This window comes from Lactuca saligna, chromosome 9, assembly GCF_052625555.1.
Source record: "Lactuca saligna cultivar CGN05327 chromosome 9, ASM5262555v1, whole genome shotgun sequence".
In the NCBI taxonomy this organism is placed as follows: domain Eukaryota; kingdom Viridiplantae; phylum Streptophyta; class Magnoliopsida; order Asterales; family Asteraceae; genus Lactuca; species Lactuca saligna.
The window spans coordinates 114,157,501-114,174,715 of NC_136425.1; positions in this window are offsets into that span (position 1 = coordinate 114,157,501).

Genomic DNA, 17,215 nt, shown 5'->3' on the forward strand with positions numbered 1-17,215 from the left:
CCTGGCTAGACCAATGACCTGATCTTAAGGCCCGAAGACTTCTACCTTACGAGTTGTTAGGTCATACATGATCTAACACAGCGTAAAAGGACTTTCAATGGCATTTATACTATTGGTCCCCAAGGGTCCTATGGTATTGCTAGTAAAGTCGGTATTTTATGCGAGGCGGGTCAAGGGCCCCTCGTACCTTTTTTTATCCCCAACCGGTTAATGGAGTCATCGGGGTCTTCGTGTCCTCTTTCTCTTCGGATGTGGGATTACTCGAAGTCAGGGCGGTCGGATAACGTGATTAGTACGGACGACACCTACGAGATCGTTAGTATAGTTATAAACGGGTCGTTTGTGTAACGCGTGTTTATAGCAATTAATCATGCGCAAAAATAATCCGATGTCGCCTGGGATTAATAACTTCACGCGCTGCAACGGTTTTATCTTTAACTTCATGGAATTCAATGAATTAGGAAAACATCGGGTTTTCCTAGGGTTTTTCAATACACACGTTTTTCAAAATGCACACAATTTTGATGAACATTTTTCTTACAACTATAGAAACAAACAAGCATACCTATGGATCTTCACAAACGTTTTCAAAAGCTCTTTTCAGAAAATATCGGATTTTTTGGTGGTTTTCAAAATGATACAAAACATTGCTTTTCAAATACCGCTTATGAACTCACCAACATTTCACATGTTGATGTTTTTCAAAATACTTGTATTCTCAGGTAACCAGTGATTCAAAGGAAAAATGTACCTAGTGATGGCTTGCAGTTTACTTAATTACGAGTCGAACAGTTTATTTTTGGGAATGTAATGTTTAAACAATGTACTTCATGTAAACTTTATCAGTTGTACTATATTAATGCATGGTGACGAATGTTGTTATGTTCCATATATATTCAATGTTATGGTATTCAATTAAGTCACGACAGCCCTCGGACGTTTCCGCCGTCTGGTTTGGGGGTGTGACAGGTTGGTATCAGAGCTTTGTTTATAGTGAACTAGCATGTCGAGCCACACATTGATATGCAACTATAAACAAAAAAGAGGGACTAACATAACTCTGAACAAAACAAGTAAATAAAACACCTTTGCTTGCATTAGGAATAGGGACATAACGCCGAACCAAACACAGTAATGCTAGTATCTCGGTTAATTCGGGACTGTTCCTAGTGATACCAAGGAGGGAATGTAGCCTGATCAACTACCTTCTCTCCAAAGTAAAACTAACACACGTCTTGATGAGATCGGGATAGCTAGGGAACCTAAAACTATACCCTTTATCACTAAAAGAGAACGTTTGCTTGGTCCGTACAATAGTCATAGCATCCTAGGAATAATGTTAGCATATTTACATACTCGCGCAGACAGCATGGCTGGTTTTCATCACCCTGGAGACCCCTATTTCCCTAATCAGGGAAACAACGGATGGCTAGAGGAGGAGGAGCCTGAGGAAGAGCCTGAAGAGGAACCTGAGGAAGACCCCGAAGAGGAATCTGACGGGGAACCGGAGGCAGAAGTCGAAGACGAGCCTTCCGAACCCGAAGGAGACGAAGAGAATTTCGAAGAGGAGCTCGATGACAGCGAAGGGGGTGATTCAGACGCGGAGTCTGAGGTCATCAACCCCCTTACCCGATCAGGGTGCATGCTTACCATGTGGGCCCCACTGGTCCTACCCCTCCTTGGGGCATTGATCTTTGGAGATGGAGCAGACATCAGCGACAGCGACCCCCGTTTGGCATGTCACGAGAGTTCTTTAACCTGAGGGATGGAGGACCGGCCGACCGAGCCTTACCGGTCATGGTGAGACGATTATGGGACACCGGCGACCTTGCTCAGGGCACTGGTGATCAGGTACGCCAGCTGTGGACTAGGGTCGAGCGTGCGGAACAAGAGACGCGTGACATCCTTCGGGAGTTTCACATGAGGCAGGTAAGGTGGGAGTCTCGACCTTAGGACGCAGAACGCTTGGTGGCTCGTCTTCAGGGAGCATCCACATCCTTGGCACCACCTCCGGATGCAGCTCGTCACGGTTAGGGATAGACTTATCATAGTAGGTCATTAGGAATTATGCTATGTACTCCGACTCTATGTTTAAGTGACTACACTACTCATAGAGCCGTTATGCTGTCGAATTAGTGTCACTCATGTATGCTCTTACGAGCAAAATTTTCATGTATCAAATGCGGATAATATTAATACAATTTTACGTGTTTTGTTACGATATTAGAAATTGCTATGTCTTGAGAAATTATGATTGAATGGTCAATGGTAGTAGTGTTTAAGTTCGTACCATGCACCTAGTCAGTAGGATCATGACCTCACAGAAACCACATACCCTCAACATCTTTCCGTTTTGTGACAGAAAGATGCCTCTCCGACCTACTCGCGGAAACCCAGGACCAACCCCACCTGAAGTTGACTCAGCCGCGTTCCAGGCAGCGGTATCTGCAGCCGTCACTGCAGCGATTGCGCAAATTCATCAAGGGAACAATGGAGGAGTCAATGGGCAAGGAGCTGGAAGTTCGAACAACGGAATGAATCAAGGACCCACCAAGACATGTACCTACAAGGACTTCACAAATGCCAAACCACGAACTTTTAACGGCACTGGAGGGGTGATCACTCTGAAGCGATGGATTAAAAAGGTGGAATCGATATTCGAGATATGCGATTGCCCGGAACAGATGAAGGTGAAGTTTGCAGTCTGCACTTTTGTGGATCAAGCGCTCACCTGGTGGAACGGACATGTGGAATCCATGACGCTCCCTGTAGCCAACTCTATGCCGTGGTCAGAGATGAAAGAAATGTTAATGGCTGAGTATTGCCCACGAGGCGAAATACAGAAGATAGAGCAAGAGCTATGGAACCTCACTGTGCAGAATGCGAATATCGCTGCTTACATATCGAGATTTAGTGAACTATCCCTGCTGTGCCCGAGTATGATCACCTCGGAAGGAAAGAAGATTGAGCGATTCATCTGGGGACTAACATCACCAATTCAAGGGAATGTGATAGCTGCAAACCCCGAAACATTTGACAGTGCGAAAAGATTGGAAAAGAAGCTGTATGATCATAACAAAAAGAAGGGCGAGAAGCCAGTGGAGGCTGAGAAGAAAAAAGAGGGTGATGGCAAGAAAGGGAAGAACAACAAGAGGAAGGGACGTCAGGGCCCCGAGACCTCTAAAAAGCAGCAGATAGTAGCAGTTAACGCTGTCACCGCACCGGTTCCAGCCACACCACATGCTCCAGCCTCAGCTGCTTCAAATGCTTCAAGACCCTATTCCGGTAATCTTCCCAAATGTAATAAGTGCGGTCTCCATCATCACGGAGAATGCAGGGAACTCCATTGCACCAGTTGCAACCGAAGGGGACACACTGCAAGATACTGCAGGACTTATCCTCCCCAGAATCAAAATCAGGGAAACAACCACAACAACAACAACAACAACAACCACCGCAATAACAACAACATCAATGCCAGCGGCAATAACGCAGGGCCTAGCCACACCTGCTTCGGGTGTGGGAGGACTGGAGACATCTGCCGAGACTGCCCTAACAACAACAATTCAGGAAACAGAGGAGCAGGAAGGATGCTGACTATGGGTCAGGGCGAGGAAGTTCAGGACCCCTCTGTTGTTACCGGTACGTTTCCCTTAAACCACGCTTATGCATGCATCTTATTTGACACCGGAGCGGAGCGAAGTTTCGTAAGCAATAAGTTTAAGCATTTATTAAAACAGTTGCCCCAAAAGCTAAATGAAACCTATATGGTGGAAATGGCCAATGGGAAAATCGAATCCACTGGGGAAATCTACATCGGATTTACCCTAACCCTTAACCAACACGTCTTTCGAATTGACCTAATGCCAATGTCAATTAGGAGTTTCGATGTGATTATCGGCATGGATTAGTTAAGCCCCCACCATGCTGAGATTATGTGCCACGAGAAGGCCGTTCGCCTTCGTCTCCCAAATCACGAAACCCTGGTAATTTACGGAGACAAACCCAGCATGAATCTTCGCCTCATCTCGTGCATAAAGGCACAAAACATTTACGAAAGAACAACTTGGCGTTCTTGGCTCACATAGTGGATAAGACCAAGGAAGAGACTAACATCCAAGATATTCCGATAGCGTGTGAATTTCCAGACGTATTTCCTGAAGATCTTCCGGGAGTACCCCCAGAGAGACAGGTTGAGTTCAGAATCGATCTCGTTCTAGGAGCAACTCCTCTCGCTAAATCACCCTATCGGTTGGCTCCTGCTGAAATGCAGGAATTGTCCAGCCAACTCAGTGAGCTTCTGGACAAGGGATTTATCCGACCTAGCTACTCGCCATGGGGAGCTCCAGTGCTCTTTTTCAAAAAGAAGGACGGACCTTTTAGAATGTGCATCAATTACAGAGAGTTAAATAAACTCACTGTTAAAAACCGCTACCCACTTCCAGGAATCGATGATCTATTCGACCAGCTCCAAGGAGCTAGTTATTTTTCTAAAATAGATCTACAGTCCGGATACCACCAACTCAAAGTCCGGGAAGAGGATATTCCCAAAACCGCTTTCCGAACCCGCTACGGACATTATGAATTCATTGTAATACCCTTCGGTCTAACAAATGCACCTGCCGCATTTATGGACCTAATGAATCGAATCTGCTGACCGTTCCTTGACAACTTTTTCATTGTGTTTATCGATGACATCCTCGTCTATTCTCGAAGCAAAGAAGAGCATGGCCAACATCTCCGACAAGTCCTAGCAACTCTGCGATCAGAAAATCTTTACGCCAAACTCTCCAAGTGTGAGTTCTGGCTCCAGGGTGTGAACTTCCTAGGTCATGTAGTCAGCCAAGATGGAATCCATGTGGATCCCTCTAAAGTCAAGGCTGTTGAAGAATGGGCAATCCCGACAACACCTACGGAAATCCGTCAGTTCTTGGGTCTAGCAGGCTACTACAGGATATTCATTCAAAACTTTTCTAAGATCGCCAAGCCACTTACTTCCCTTACTCAAAAGGGCGTACCATTCAAATGGACAGACAAACAAGAGATTGCGTTTCGGTCATTAAAGCAAGCTCTCTGTAGCGCCCCTGTACTATCTCTACCAGAAGGAACGGAAGATTTTGTAGTCTACTGCAACGCGTCAAATCAAGGCTTAGGTTGTGTACTCATGCAGTGTGGAAGGGTGATAGCTTACGCATCTCGCCAACTAAAGACACACGAAGTAAATTATACGACCCATGACCTGGAATTGGGAGCCGTGGTCTTCGCCTTGAAAATTTGGAGGCACTACCTGTACGGTACAAAGTGCACCATCTCCACGGACCACAAGAGTCTCTAGCACATCTTGAACCAGAAGGAGCTGAACATGAGACAACGAAGATGGGTTGAATTGCTAAACGACTACGAATGTGAGATCAAGTACCACCCAGGCAAGGCCAACGTGGTAGCTGATGCATTAAGTTGGAAGGAGTACTCAAATCGCCGTACGAAAACTCTCTCGATAACCATTCAATCTCATCTAGCCACTCAAATTGCGTCAGTCCAGTCGGAAGCTATGAAAACGGAAAATAGAGCTAGCGAGGCATTACGCGGGATGGAGAAGAACCTAGAAACAAGGGAGAATGGGGTATACTACTTCATGAACCGTATTTGGGTCCCAAAAATCAGAGGTTTTAGGGAGGCTGTTATGAAGGAAGCCCACAAGACACGATACTCCATTCATCCCGGTTCAGACAAGATGTACTTGGATATCAAACAACACTATTGGTGGCCTAACATGAAGGCGGAAATTGCGACCTACGTTAGTAAGTTCCTTACGTGCGCCAAAGTAAAGGTGGAATACTAGAAACCCTCAGGATTGTTACAGCAACCAAGAATCCCTGAGTGGAAATGGGAGGGGATTTCTATGGATTTCGTTACCAAGCTACCCAAAACGTCGGATGGATTAGACACCATATGGGTAATAATCGACCGACTGACGAAATCTGCCCATTTCCTGCCAATTAAAGAATCTTATAAGATGGAGAGACTGACGCGTTTATACATTCGATAAATCGTGAGACTCCACGGAGTGCTAGTATCTATCATCTCGGATAGGGACAGTAGGTTCACTTCACGATTTTGGCAATTACTCCATAAGGCACTAGGAACTCACCTCGACATGAGCACCGCTTATCATCCACAAACGGATTGTCAAAGCGAGCGAACCATCCAGACGCTCGAAGACATGCTCCGTGCATGCGTAATAGACTTTGGGAAGTCTTAGGATACCCACCTACCTTTAGTCGAGTTCTCATATAACAATAGTTATCATTCGAGCATCAAGGTGGCTCCTTTCGAAGCACTGTACGGGTGTAAGTGTAGATCACCGTTATGTTGGGCTGAGGTAGGTAACACCCAGCTAGAAAAAACACATACATCGGACAAAGCACTAACGGGACCAGAGATCATTCGTGAAACCACGGAAAAGATCGTTCAAATCAGAGCTCGATTGCACGCATCGTGTGACCGACAAAAGAGCTACGCTGATAAACGGCGAAAGCCCTTAGAATTTCAGGTCGGTGATCGAGTATTGTTGAAAGTCTCACCCTGGAATGGAGTTATCCGTTTTGGAAAGTGGGGAAAACTGAACCCACGATACATTGGACCTTTCGAAATCGTCGCCCGAATAGGTCCGGTAGCATACAGACTGCAACTACCCGCAGAGCTAAACAGTATACACCCCGTGTTTCATGTCTCTAATCTGAAGAAGTGCCTATCAGATGAAACCCTTGTCATTCCTCTTGACGAAATCGAAATCAATGAGAATCTTCTGTTCGTTGAGGAACCAATCGAAATCATGGACAGGGAGGTGAAGCGTACTAAGCAAAGTCGCATCCCGATCGTGAAAGTACGGTGGAACGCAAAGCGTGGGCCAGAATTCACGTGGGAACGCGAAGATCAAATGAAGCAAAAGTACCCTCACCTATTCTAGCATTCTCAAATCTAGCTTTCAAACAGAATTTCGGGACGAAATTCCCTCTAACGGGGGGATGATGTCACAACTAGAAATTTTGTGTCTTGTAATCACTACATTCAAGTAAAGGTTGAATCAAAAACTTAAGAGCATGTGTGATACCTATTATTATGACATCAAAAACTTCAATCAAATACATCATACAAGTACTACAAATAGTCATCAAGAAATTGGAAACCCTAGAAGTCCTCGTTTAAGTCCATTTTGGACATGGACTTCCTTATTGGGCCCAAATGGACCAATAAGCTTCCAATTTGACTATCATGGGCTTAGAACCCTAATTGGGCTCTAATTGGACCCACATTTATTTATTTCAATATTTTGGGCTATGTTGGGCCTAAAATGAAATGAATTAAAAGTTATGAACCATAATTAACTTAAACTAGCCCAACAAAGTATAAAAATCACACTCATATCTTACAATCATCAAACCTAACTCTAATATTGGGCTTAGGGGCATTAAAGCCCAATACTCTCTTTTCTTTCCAAATTTCAGCCCAAGACAAGCCCAAGAGGAAGAAGTTGACTTATGGATTGCCACCTCATTATTACCCCTTGGATCTCCATGCACTAACTCATGTCTCCATGCACACATCACCTCACTCACTTCTCTTCTCACTCCCTCTTTTTCCTTCGGCCAAAAGCACCCACACACACACACACTTCCATCATTTTTGCTTATCAAACACTCTCAAGAACACCCTCCACTCTCTTCACTAAATTTCGAAGATTCAAGAGCATTCCAAGGAGAATCCTTCACAAAAATCATCATCTAGGTAAGTTGAAACTTGGATCCATACTTTAGACTTCTTGTTATATCCAAAAATCTCTCCTTAACTCATATGAAAGCATAATCTTGTGTCTTAGAACCTCTCAAACTCGAGATCATCAAGAAAAGGTTGCTTAGGCCGAAAATCACCAAATTTTCTTCCATTTCTCCTCCAAAACCGAAACCAAACCCTAAGGTGAGCTTCATACCCCCTATTTTCTGTTTTTATGAGTTTTGTGTGGGGGGGGGGGGGGATACAAGTGAAAGTGTAGATCTATATGTGTTTTGTATGCCTTGTATGATTTCTATGCTTATATGTGTGTTTGGTATGATTATAATGTTGGATCTAGTCATAAATCACTAAAAACTGAGATATACTTTATGTTAAATGATACTAACATAAAACATACTACTACATACAAAGTATACCAGGAAAAATAGCTAAGTGGCTTAATAATACATACTTTGGGCTAAAAACTCATTTTTTTTAGAGATAAATGTTAAAAATACAAAGTTGAAGGGCCCAAAATGAAATATTTCGAAATCTGATGGGTGAGATGAGTCAAGACAGTTTCCATAATGTATTTTCTGAAAATATACTCTTTTGGAGGATTAAAAACATAAATTTCAAGCTTAATGGGCTAAAAATGACAATTTCGGCCCAATAGGGCCCATTATGCGAAGTTTTCTGTTTTGGAGGGCCAAAACTGTGTTTTTCTGTAAAACAGTGGACTACTAGTGTTACAAGTACTTTTCAAAGGTTTAAAATGCTTTTCAAATCTAAAAAGGACCAAAGTTGCAAAAAATTTCCAATTGGGGCCAAAATTGTAAAAACTGCGAAAAAGAAGGGTTATAATCGAGAAAACTGCAATTTCAGTGACTTAAACTGTTTTCAATGAAAAATATGCTGAAAAATATTAATTTCAATAATTTTTGGTGTTAAAATGTCAAGAAAAATGATTGAAGGACCAAACCGGAAAGTTATTTAATTAGAGGGTGGAAAAAGTAAATTTTACAAACTATGAGGGGCTGAAAACAGAAAACGTTCAAGGCTAATTCAATACATGCAACTTGATCAAATATTGGCACCGCGACTACCGACACAATACACAACAATACCAAAAATCGTTGTTAAACGAATTGATTCGGTCTCGAATCAATAATAATCCGAAACTACTAACACAACGATAACTCGACTCATACACGAAAACATTTGGTAATTCAATACACACGTGAGAGTGCACAGACGTCTACGCACCATCTTTGGGCCCCAAAGTGTAAAATGTTGTTTGTTGGGCCTGGCTAGCCCAATGACCTGATCTTAAGGCCCGAAGACTTCTACCTTACGAGTTGTTGGGTCTTACATGATCTAACACAGCGTAAAAGGACTTTCAATGGCATTTATACTATTGGTCCCCAAGGGTCCTATGGTATTGCTAGTAAAGTCGGTATTTTATGCGAGGCGGGTCAAGGGCCCCTCGTACATTTTTTTATCCCCAACCGGTTAATGGAGTCATCGGGGTCTTCGTGTCCTCTTTCTCTTCGGATGTGGGATTACTCGAAGTCAGGGCAGTCGGATAACGTGATTAGTACGGACGACGCCTACGGGATCGTTAGTATAGTTATAAACGGGTCATTTGTGTAACGCGTGTTTATAGCAATTAATCATGTGCAAAAATAATCCGATGTTGCCTGGGATTAGTGACTTCCCGTGCTGCAACGGTTTTATCTTTAACTTCATGGAATTCAAAGAATTAGGAAAACATCGGGTTTTCCTAGGGTTTTTCAATACACACGTTTTTCAAAATGCACACAATTTTGATGAACATTTTTCTTACAACTATAGAAACAAACAAGCATACCTATGGATCTTCACAAACGTTTTCAAAAGCTCTTTTCAGAAAATATCGGATTTTCTGGTGGTTTTCAAAATGATACAAAACATTTCTTTTCAAATACCGCTTATGAACTCACCAACATTTCACATGTTGACGTTTTTCAAAATACTTGTATTCTCAGGTAACCATTGATTCAAAGGAAAAATGTACCTTGTGATGGCTTGCAGTTTACTTAATAACGAGTTGAACAGTTTATTTTTGGGAATGTAATGTTTAGACAATGTACTTCATGTAAACTTTATTGGTTGTACTATATTAATGCATGGTGACGAATGTTGTTATGTTCCATATATATTCAATGTTATGGTATTCAATTAAGTCATGACAGTCCTCAGACGTTTCTGCCGTCTGGTTCGGGGGTGTGACAATACGATACGAGATGATTGCAAATTAGATATGAGGAATTATCGATAACCATGTGGATAAGACGAAACGGGTTGTCCATCTGATGGTCCCGGAAGTGAAAACATATATGTATCAATGTCACAAATTGATTGTTATCAAAATTTAAAATAATATGAAACAATAAGAGAAAAAATGTTGATACTAATCATATAAGTTGCAAGGCCTTCGGTGGAAATAAGTTAATTTAACATGTCTTACGCGAACACAAATGAAAATCGGAAGAAAGGTCGACGAATCTTACCCTAATAGTGATGTCGTTAATCTTACTAAACTTGTTTCTGTATCTTCAAATTCAACGTTCTTATGAATAAAAGAAAACACAAAACAAGATAAGTTGAACCACAATGACCCAGCACAACCCTAAATCACACAAAATAATGAAGCATATGTAACACCTAATTGTGGATGTTTCTTTTATTAGGATAGTAGGTCATAAATGGAATGAGTAAAGGTCTTGTACTTCAATATAATAGATCCGAGACCCTATCAGATGATAACAATGTTTGGTTAAATTTTTAAATCCCGCGAATTGTGTTTCAAAGAAAAGAGTATTATGGGAAAAGTTATAGGACAACAGGTGGTGATGACACCATTTGGGTAATCGTCGACATATTAACCAAATCCATACACTTCCTTCCAATAAAAGAAATTGACAAGATGGAAAAGTTAACAAGGACGTACATTAAAGAGATAGTCAGGTTATGATGCGTTTAGAATTAAGATATATTTTGTTCAATAGTGCTAATAAAAGAAACTAAAGGGCATCACTACGAATTCATAGTGACCATAGGTGGAAGCGGATAATTATGGCTTTCATAACCAAAATACCTAGGACAACAGGTGGTCAGGACACCATTTGGGTAATGGTCGACGGATTAACCATATTCGCACACTTCCTGCCTATAAAAGAAACTGACAAGATGGAAAAGTTAACAAGGATGCTGTAACAACCCGAAATTTCTGCATCATTTCAATGTAACTCTTTCGCACAACCGACCGTTGTTCCGATTTCGATTTCCGATCTTTCGTTTAATTAAGTCATTACCTAATACGCATTTAAAATGACTTAATGGGTGTCTTGATACATTCAGAAATCATTTCAACACCCAACTTTAGTAATCGGAATATTTCTAGTATTTACCGTATCGGGTTACGGTAACTCAATCGGGTACGACCAAATACCCCGTCTAACGTCGGTATCGGGTAGAATTCCACCGTGTCCAAAACTTAAACACTATATAAACGTGTTTAGGACTTCATTTGAAGCCTTTGGTCAAATTATCACTAAACATTACCCACCTCTCTCCTAATCCAAATTTAAGAGATCAAAACTCAAGTTTAAGGCTTCAAATCTTTAAGGTAATTTCCCTAGCATGTTATTCAACACCTTTAGCATTCAAATTGATGAATTTAGTGAGTTTTAGGTCCAAGAACATGAGTTTACGGCCAAGGAACTATCTTGGGCCGTAAACTCCATTAAGTGGGGTTTTAAGCCCTTAAACTCCCTCCTTGACTCCTTTGGACTTTAGATATGGATATGGGACTTCAAGATATGGACTTGGAACATTTAAAACTCAACTTTTGTGTGACAAAGAAGAGTTTACGGCCAAGGAACATTCTTGGGCCGTAAACTCCTCAAAAGGGGGTTTTCATGCCCTAAAACCCTTCCAATACCTAGTTAGGGCTTTGATATGAACCTTGGACTTGATAATCTAAGATTGGAACACTTGAAACTTGAATTTTGACTAACATAGAAGAGTTTACGGCCATAGAACATATCCTTGACCGTAAACTCATAAATCCAAGTCAAAGATGCATTAAACACACTCAAATGGTTTGTACAAAAATCTAGAATCACATGTAATTGTCTTTAGCACCAAAAACTATCTTTTCCTAAGGTAAAAGAGATTTTACGGCCCTAGAACATTCCTCTAGGCCGTAAACTCCAACAAAGGTCTTAATTGATGTCTTAAAATCATACAAATGCTTAGAAAATTGGTTTGAATCACATGTGATTACCCTAAGTAGCTTAAATCAAATTTTCAAGATCATTGAGAGTTTATGGCCGTAAACTCATGTGTTAAGTGTTTTAAATCCATTCCAAGTGTTCCAAGGTGTTTAGATAATTAATCCTAACAATCCCTAAGTCCATTTAAGCCCTTAAAGCACCAAAACCTCACCCACATGAGTTTACGGCCGTAAACTCATGTATGTGGGTGTTTCAATATTGTAAACTCAATTAAATGTTTACTTATGGAGAGTAAACTCAAGTCCCAAGTCCCTAGTGCCATTACAAATCAATAGATGTCACCCGGGTCACTCCGAACACTCATTTTGAGGTGTTTAACCTCATTGTAGTGCAATGTTCCATATTATTAGTAAATGTATCTCTAATTGTATATATGTGGACATTATATCATGTTACATAGGGTCCTCGCGAGTAATCATACCCTGAACCGACGTCTAGCATTCATAACCGACAAGTTTCCGAGTCCGGTGAGTTCATACCCCTACCCTTTTTCACTGTTTTCACTGTTTTCAGGGGGGGAACACAAGCAAAGTATAAGGGAATTCTTGTACTCAAAAACATGTTTTCAAATATATATTTCATATTCTTATGCTTTTATAACTGATAACTACAACTGATAACAGATACAACATACAAATCACGTAACATATATTTGTGGAATAAGTCTTTAAACTAGTATGTTTTACATGTATTTCACAAATGGTTTTCCATATTTTATCAGTTAAAAGCATAACATTAAAGCATTTGAATATAATACCTGTACATTGTTTTATCCTCGGTAACACTCTTTACACTTATACAAATGGAGGATTTTCATATTATTACTAGTAAATTTGTTATTCCTGTATGATTGGAGACACGTCCTCGGAGAACACTCCACCTGGATTACGCGAGTGGAGGACTACACCCATAACCAGAATCTCTGGTATTTAGAGAGCATGACTTGAGTGTATAGATCTATACGGGGCTGACTACCCCACACCTGGCTGCTAGCTACAGCCGAACCGAAATGGTTCAAGGGTGACGAAAGTCATAAGTATGTGGACGACTTATTGCCACAGGTTTTAGTCTATCATATGGTTATGGCACTCGCAATTAGGATAACAGAGATTTACATACAGTAATAATGGATTACTTTATACATCGTTTACATCTTTTACATCTTTTACTTACTGTAACTAACATTCAGGAAGGTACGGAACCTTCCTGGGGAAAAACATGGAACCTAACCACGATTACATCTTTTACATCTTTTACATCTTTACATGAGATACATACATACAGGAAAGCACGGGGCTTTCCTGGGTAACACTTACATAACTAGAAAGAATCACAGAAAGAATGACATTACATCTTTTACAACTTGTAACATACATTAAGGAAAGTACGGGACTTTCCTGGTTACACACAATAAGTAAACAGAACAGTTTAACCAGTCAGATAACCAACTGTACATTTTCACATGAGTAAACATGTTTTCAGTGTACAAACCTACTATACTTTACATTTGTAAAACAATAACCAACTTTTAAGAAAATACGGGATTTTCTTGGTGTACCAAAACATTTCAGAAACAGAAAGGAAACCGAAACATTTTCACAAACAAAAACCGCTTATGAACTCACCAGCTTTATGCTGATTTTCAAACCGCTTGTGTTCTCAGGTCAGCGTTAGAACACGTAACCGAAGACCCCCTTTTGCTTGAAGACGGTGTACATGAAGACCCGTTACATTTTGTCTATATATACTATGTATCACAACAGATCAAACTTTACTTTTGAAATATCTGTAAAACTGTTATTATGCAATGTAATGCTTGTTTTACTTTACTTACTGTGTACATTGGATTTGATACTCAACATGGTAGTCGACCCCGGAAATGTATTCCGCCTTCGGTTTTCGGGGTGTGACAGATTGGTATCAGAGCCCTTGTTTATAGTGAATAAAGTATACCAAACCTTACATGGTATAAAAACTATAAACACTAAAGGGCCTAAGTGCTCTGAATTAAAAGTATCTTTAAACTATAAGTATTTTCAAAAGTATACAAGTATACCGAACCGTTGTCATCCGTAACCACCAGTAGAACAGAACATAAGTAAATGGGTGTTGTGTACTATGGTTAAACCTGGGCAGTTATGTAGTCGTGTCTAGGGTCAATATGGCCTGGCCAACTATATTCATTCGAGACACGACCAACATGTGCTTGGGAGTGACTGTGGTATGTGGCATGCCTAAAACTTACCCTAATATCCCGAACATCGAATCATTGTCTTAAACAATTCATGAAATACTATGGGAGTATTTCTCGACCTCAATCCTCTGTAGTAATCCTTATTCGAGTGACTTTCTGTGATCACTCTTAGCGATAAATTATCTGTTCGATAACTCTTTCCTGCTTTATCGCTTACTCGAATCATATAACTGTCATATCTATCGATTCAATGTAGAGGACTTACCATCCTCTTTTCCTTGATCTTATTAGATCAAGATGCCTCCCCGAAAGAAACCTAGCTCAAAGAACAACGACAATCCTTCTTCGCCGCCACCTCCTCCTCAGTTTGACCTAGCATCAGTTCAGACAATGATGACAGCTGCAATGGTAGCAGCTATGTCACAAATGAACCCTAGTGGTTCAGGTGGTGGTACTCAATCTCAAAACCCTGAGGGTAGCCAGGGACACGAAAGAGGGGGTTCCTATAAGGATTTCATGAATGCGAAACCAACATCCTTTAATGGCACTGGAGGTGTCATTTCTTTATCTCGATGGTTCGAGAAAATTGAGTCCATCTTTGAAATCTGCGCTTGTGCGGAATCCGATAAAGTCAAGTTTGCAGCCTGTACCTTCGCGGATAAAGCTTTGACTTGGTGGAATAGCCGAGTCAAATCTCTGACCTTACCTGTAGCCAATGCCATGGGCTGGGAAGCCATGAAGGAACTTCTCATTGCTGAGTATTGCCCCCGTGGTGAAATGCAGAAATTAGAGCACGAGCTCTGGAACCTGAAGATGAAAGGTTCCGACATTGCTGCATATACTTCCCGATTTGATGATCTCGCACTTCTCTGCCCGGGGTTAGTCACTCCTGAAAACAAAAAGATCGAAAGGTTCGTTTGGGGACTATCTCAACCAATAAAGAGTCATGTTTTGGCTGCTCGTCCGGATACCTATGATAGTGCCAAGACCTTAGCACAAATTCTGATTGATCACAACGACGATGTCAAGGAAATCACTACCACTTCTGAGCCGACTCAAAGGAGTGGTGAAATGAGGAAATTCTGGAAAAAGAAGAAAGGTCAATCTTCTCAAGGATCATCTAAGAAACAACAGATGGTAGCAGTCCATGCTACTACTGCTACTCCTGTTGTTGCTGTTTCTGCTATGGGATCCACAGCCTCAACTCCTATCAGTAAATATGCTGGTAACCTTCCTCAGTGTGACAAGTGTAAATACCATCATCATCCCGGTCCCTGTCGAGAATTGTCTTGTACCAACTGCGGTAAGAAAGGGCACACAGTTCGGTACTGCAGAACCCCTACCCAATCAGCTAACCAATTATCGGGAGCAGGTATTAGTCAAGCCTGCTACAACTGTGGTGAAGTTGGGCACTTTAAAAGGGATTGTACCAAGAAGTCAACTGCTGGTAACACTGGGAGAGTTCTAACCATGGGACGGGAGGAAGCAGTTGCTGATCCCACTGTTGTTTCAGGTACGTTCCTTCTCGACAACTCATATGCTAGTATTCTTTTCGATTCGGGTGCTGAAAGGAGTTTTGTTAGTCATTCATTTAAACATAATCTAAAACCAAATCCTCAACCACTAACCGAAACGTTTACCGTCGAGATGGCTAACGGTGAGAAAGAAAGTGCTAACAATATATTCATAGGCTGTACACTTACTCTGAACAATCACTTATTTCCTATAGATCTCATGCCCGTTTCCATTAAGAGCTTTGATGTTATCGTTGGCATGGATTGGTTGAGTCCCAATCATGCTGACATTCTTTGTTACGAAAAAGCTATCCGTCTCAATCTTCCTTCGAATCAAACTCTCATAATCTATGGCGATAAACCCAGTTCCAACCTTCATATCATTTCTTGCATCAAAGCTCGAAAACTCCTTCGAAAGGAGTGTGTTGCATTCTTAGCTCATGTGATCAACGAGAAACAAGAAGTTAGAGACCTCGCGAGCATTCCCGAAGTCTGTAACTTTCCTGATGTGTTTCTCGAAGAACTTCCAGGAATTCCTTCCGAGCGTCAGGTCGAGTTCCGTATTGACCTAATTCCTGGAGCTACTCCTGTAGCAAAATCCCCATATCGCTTAGCTCCCTCAGAAATGCAGGAGTTATCCAGTCAACTCAATGAATTACTCAGTAAAGGATTCATTAGACCGAGTTCCTCACCTTGGGGAGCTCCGATTCTGTTTGTCAAAAAGAAAGATGGATCCTTTCGGATGTGTATCGACTATCGTGAGCTGAACAAGTTAACCGTTAAGAACCGATATCCTCTTCCAAGAATAGACGACCTCTTCGATCAACTTCAGGGAGCCAGCTACTTTTCTAAGATAGACCTTCGATCAGGGTACCATCAGTTACGAGTCCAGGAGAATGATGTTCCCAAGACGGCTTTTAGGACTTTGTATGGACACTACGAGTTTGTAGTAATGCCCTTCGGTCTAACCAATGCACCGGCTGTGTTCATGGATCTGATGAACCGGGTGTGCCGTCCTTTCTTAGACAAATTCGTTATCGTATTCATTGATGACATCCTCGTCTACTCCCGAAGTGAAGAAGACCACAAGCAACACTTGAGACTAGTGTTGGAAACTCTTAGATCCGAAAAGCTTTACGCAAAATTTTCGAAATGTGAATTCTGGTTACGAAAGGTGACTTTCCTCGGTCATGTAGTAAGCGAGGAGGGTATTCATGTAGATCCTTCCAAGATTAAAGCGATAGAGAGTTGGTCGGCACCGAAAACGCCCACGGAAATTCGACAATTCTTAGGTCTCGCCGGCTACTATCGACGATTTATTCAGAACTTTTCCAAAATCGCCAAACCTTTAACCACTCTAACACAGAAAGGTGTACCCTTTTGTTGGAGTGATA